Source organism: Mangifera indica, chromosome 11, assembly GCF_011075055.1.
Source record: "Mangifera indica cultivar Alphonso chromosome 11, CATAS_Mindica_2.1, whole genome shotgun sequence".
NCBI classification, from domain to species: Eukaryota; Viridiplantae; Streptophyta; class Magnoliopsida; order Sapindales; family Anacardiaceae; genus Mangifera; species Mangifera indica.
Window position 1 is genome coordinate 8729866 of NC_058147.1, and position 6000 is coordinate 8735865.

A 6000-nucleotide genomic window follows, 5' to 3' on the forward strand; every position below is an offset into this window, starting at 1 on the left:
TTTGTAACATCCCTCCCTAAAAATACTACCTACTGAAGGAGAAATGTTACGAATTAATATCTGGAGCGTCTACTTTTTTCTTTTGCCCCTGGAACATACCTGAAGGTATTACAGGATTCTTGTTTTAGACATACATTCATGAATATACAAAATACTCATATAGTGTTTTAGGTTTATATTTGCATTGGTGGTTTCTTATATATTCATGTGGCTTAAAATTGAACACTATCTAACCCTTGAGAGGTAGCATCTTGGTATCGATGCGGAGAACGAACACGTAAGAGATAATCTAAAGAGAAGGCTACTAAGGCTTTTTCGCTAGATTAATCATGTTTAGAAAAGAAGGAGAGAAAACAGAAACTTATGACTAGGGTTTTTTTTTATCCACACTTTTATATGTGTAAGTGTTAGAGTGCAGTAAGGATTTGATCCAAACTCAGCACCCCTAACACAATTGCATAGTTGACATGTAAACATGCACAAGTGACATGTTTCAAACCATGCACGGGTGGCACCAAAAGTGTGCCACACAACATGATTTTAAGCATTGCACAGCTAGAAAATATTTTGTCTAGCCATACCATGCTTTAATAATTTTGCATGGTGCTAAGTTTGACTTGGTCAAAGTGTAGCTAATCGAATTATCTTCTTCTCTACACACCAAAATTATCATCAAATAATCGATGTCTCTAGGTTTGAATCAACCCCTATATGTGTGTGACCTATAATTTCTCTATCGAATTAGTAGTGTCTAAATTCGGGTCAAATTTAGACACAAACCAATATTGACCTCTAACAAAGCATCATGGCTCTCCGAACAATAGAGTATCGGCGAACATTTCTTAAGCTTTTACAATATCACAGTTACATGTAATTCAATCATTTTATCAACTAATATCTCTCGAGGACGAGACATAGAAAAGTGTTTATCTTAGTAGTTCTTAATATAAACTGATATACATCAATGACTAACATGGATTAAGTAACAACCTCATCACGTTGTGGCCATAGATTCAAGCAGTCATGGATATTTTTTAATATTCTCATATGAGATATTTTCTCTTATGCTCAAGAGTGACAAATCCTTTATCGATCTATCATAGCCTCCAGGTATCTCACAATATAGCCAATTACTACTTTTATAGTAACCCAAATTAAACGACAGATTACGCAACGTCAAACCATACCAATCCTTTCATGAGACGGTTTGACAACCTCAAGTCAAAGGATTACATGCACTAGTGGTGTTCAAATGATTTATTCCATAGTCATTGGAGTAACCATCCATATAAATATCATCTAGTCAGGTCAATTCGATGAACATGTCTATAACGTGCACTTATATGTTGTATCAAGTTGTCTACAACAATTTAGACACACAAGAATTGTCACTATTTTTGATAGAGTCATTTAACACTATAATAATCTCATCATCATTACACATGCCCTTATTCATTATAATGTTAGAATTATAGATGTTTCTAGAATAGTCACTAAAAGTGTACATAGGGTTCCCATGATCAGTCATCTAATCCCCTTAACACAGTTCAACAATTCTAATGACATGTTATTCACATGATCATATAAATAGAAAATATATGAATTGAATAACAATAAATCGTTTATTAATTATTAATATAAAATTACATTTAAAAATATCAACTTTTATATGCTCTAGGGCACTTACCCTAACAATCTCCCACTTGCACTATAACTAATTGGTTATATATCTAATATCGAGTTTAGCTACATGTCTATCATGTTTCTACTATGATAGAAGCTTTGTCAGTGAGTCAGTCAAATTATCATTTGTATCAATTCTTATTATCTATATGTTACCTCATTGTATAATCGTTTTGGCTAGGTGAGATTATTTAAGTATGTGCTTAGACCTTTGATGAGACTGTGACTCCTTTGCCTGAGCAATCACTTTATTGTTGTTGCAATAGAGCTCAATCGGCTTAGCTATACTCTGAACTACTCTAAATTTAGTTATGAACTTCTTGATCCATACATTTTTTTTTGTCACTCTGTTGTAGAATCAACCACTATACTTAGAGTTTTTCTAACTAATTACCTCACCATTTAAACAAAACATAAACCTTGATTAGGATTTGCAATCATCTCAATCAGTTTGAAAACTGATGTCACTATAGCCTCTTACAATGAGTTCATATTCCCTTTTATAAACCAAAAATGCATCCTTAGTCTTTCTCAGGTACTTCAAGATATTATTGACAACTATCTAGTGTTTTTCACCTTGATTGAATTGATATCTATTGCAAATGCTCAAAGCGTATAAGACATCAATCCTTGCATATAAAATGACATACATGATTGACTCTATAGTCGAAACATATAAGATTCTACTTATCTTATCTCTCTTAGATTGTGTACATGAACATATCTCTTTTGAGAGATATACACCATAAGACTTAGGGAAAAATCTTTTCTTGGATGCTTACATATTGAAAATAGTCAATACCTTGTCTATATATATGCTTTGACTTAGGTCCAATAGTCTATGTTCTCTATCTTGATAAATTTTAGTCCTAAGAATATATGTTGTTTATTCTAAATCTTTTATGAAAAAACACTTGGATAACCAAACTTGTACTGATTAAAAGTTTGGTAGGTCATTTCCAATAATCAATATGTCATTGATATATAATACCAAAAATACAATCGTACTTCCACTTGCTTTATTGTACACATACGGTTCATCTTCATCAAAATGAATATTCTAATTTCTTAAAGCTGTTTAAGTCCATAAATAGGCCTTTCCAGCTTGCATACTTTTACTACTTATCCAACAAGAATGAAACTATTAGGTTACATCATATAGACGTCCTCTACAAGGTAACCGTTTAAGAAAGTAGTCTTGACATCCACTTAAAAGACTTCATAGTCATAGTATGCAATTATGGCAAGCATAATCTTAATAGACTTAAGCATAGCAATTGGTAAAAAGGTTTCATCATAGTCGTTTTCATATTTCTAAGTGAAACCTTTGGCAACCAATCTATAAGTATGTGCGATTCTTTGCATATCAGTTTTCTTTTTGAAAACCCATTTGTACCTTATAGGTTTTACCATTTTAGGTATATCCACTAGAGTTCATACTTAGTTTTGGTACATAGAGTCTATTTTAGATTTTATGACATCCAAACATTTATCAGAATCTGGACTTAAAATAGTCTCATTATAGGCCTTAGGTTCATCATCGTTGATGATTAGTATATCACCATGTTGTTTCAAGAGAAAACCAAATCTCTTTGGCTCGCAACGTACTCGTGAGACTATATAGCTCTTATGTACGTTAAGGTTGTTTCACTTGAAGTAGAGGAACTTCTTTATCATGATCAACCATTTGTGATGCACATCATCTTGCCTACCATTTATTGTATCTTATGCTATAAGAACTTCATTGAGCTTTACCTTTTACCCATTAGTTCTCTTGAGAAGAAATTTTTTCTTAAGAAATACATCCGTATGAGCAACAAAGACTTTGTGCTCTTTTGGGTGGTAAAAGCAGTATCCTTTATTAACCTTTGAGTAACCCATAAAGACACTTTTTAGAGTTAACATTTAGCTTGTTCGAAGTCAATTTCTCAACATAAGCTTTACAACTCCAAATCTTCAAGTAAATTTGATTGGGCATTCACCTGGTCCATAACTTATATAGAGTTTTATCCACAAATTTAGATGAGACACGATTTAGTGTAAAGACAATAGTTTCTAATGCATGACCTCAGAAAGACATGGGTATATCAATGAAACTTATCATAGACTTGAATATTTCCATCAAGGTCTTATTCTTCTATTCAAATACACCATTATATTATGAAGTACCAAAAAGATTAAGTTAAGATACTATCCCATAATCCTTTAGGTATTGTCTCCTTACATCTACAATTGCATTCCCTACTCATTCCTTTAACATACTTCACCTTCACTTTAGCGAACAAGCAAAGCACATTAGTTAAGTCAGACCTAATATGATCATCACCTAATATTTCACTTGGTAGAAGTGTACCCTTCACTTTGGTGAACAAGGTTCAACGAATAGGGGTTTAATTAGGGCATCATATTGGAAGGTACCAATTAAATCTTAGACTTAATATTTAAGTTAAGGGTTTTATTATTTAGTCTCATCAAATTTTAAGCCGCATATTAGGTGATATTTGTAAAATAAAATCTACACATACATTTTACAATGTAAAATAAAAAAAATGTGCTAACACATGGTCATAACTAATGTCAATCCCCTCAAGCCAATAAGAGTTTGACTAGTCAACCTAGAGGATTCTTCATCTTTTAGTCCTCGTGATTATCCTTTTGTCTCTAGTCTTTAATTATTGCATGACTATATTTCTTAATTACAAAATTCTAGAAAAATAAAAACAACCTAAACTAAAAGAGGAAAAAGAGATAAAGACAGGACATGTAGGTCTTATTTAGGAATTGCAACATAAAAATGAAATAAAGAAATTTAAAAACATCCACAAAGGTCCTTTGACTATGTACTAGCTACCATGCATACATACATCCATACGTATACATATCGATTAAAAATTAAATTTTAATTATTATTATCTCAAGTGTTAAATTACATTTTGGTCTCTAAAGTTTTACAAAATTACAATTCAACCTCAAAGCTTAAGAAAATCTCAACTTAGTCCAAATTCAACAAAACAAAATTAAATTAAAATTTTCAATTTTTTCAGGAGCCTAGACATGTTATCTAATTGTGCATCTAAAATTCAACAAAAATCTAGAATACTTCATGACTAAAGTCATAGCTTGGGCATGACTAGAATGCAACCAGGATGGATGCACAAAGAGGCACAATTAGACCAAAAATTAGTTCAGCTATGCCATGCACTAAAAGTGCACAGCTGGAACAAATTGGTCCAATCGTGCCATGCCTTAGTGCATGACCATTCCACTCGATGCCTTCCTTGCACAGTTGGAAAAGGCTGTGCAAAAGGCTTTTAGACTTAGTTTTTTAGCTTTTTCAACAATGAAATCCATAAGATTCCCATTCTTGATAAGCTAATCACTAGGTAAGGGAATACAACACATAAATCATACTAACATTAGTAGCAACCCTCGAATCATGCAGTCAACAAGATTTGAAGGTGACTTAGTGCAATGGCACAAAACCTATGGCTTTCAACCAAAATTAAACTTGCAAATTTTAACAAAACTCAAATAAATATTCAAATACCATCACTTAATAATTTAACACAATTTACGTTGTACATGATACTCAACAAAATCATGCAACAACATGATTGCAAATCATCTTTACCAATTTTAGCCTTAATTAATTCAAATAAATGCATTCAACATAAAAAATTAATCAAAACAAACTAACAGGTATATATTTTCATGAATATATGTTAAACAGTGTCTCTAATACCATTATAAGATTTTAGGGCACTAGTAATTGGCAGTGCAACTAAATTAAAAGTTTAAAAATTAAAAACCCTAATCAAGATACCCTGTTTTAGACATACATTCATGAACATACAAAACACTTATAGGGTGTTTTAAGTTTATACTTGTGTTAGTAGCTCTTTTAAATCTTTACATGGCTTAAAACTAAATGTTATCTAACCCTTGAGAGGTGGCACCTTGGTATTCATGTGGAGCACAAATATGTAAGAGGCAATCCAGGGAGAAAGCTGTTGAGGCTTCTTTACTGGATTAATCATGTTCACAAAAGAATGAAAGAAAGCAGAAACCTGCAGTTACGGTTTCTTTTTAAGTAAGTGTTGTATATTAGTTGTAATTTTGAAGCATGTTTTTGTATCTGTGAGTGTCCAAGTGTAGCAAAGATTTCATCCAAACTCGATACCCTTAACACATATGCACGATTGGCATGTAAATATGTATAGCCAACATGTTTCAAACCATGCACAAGTGGTACTAAAAGTGTACTACCCAACTTGATTTTATGGTTGGACAATATTTTATCCAACCATGCCATGTTTT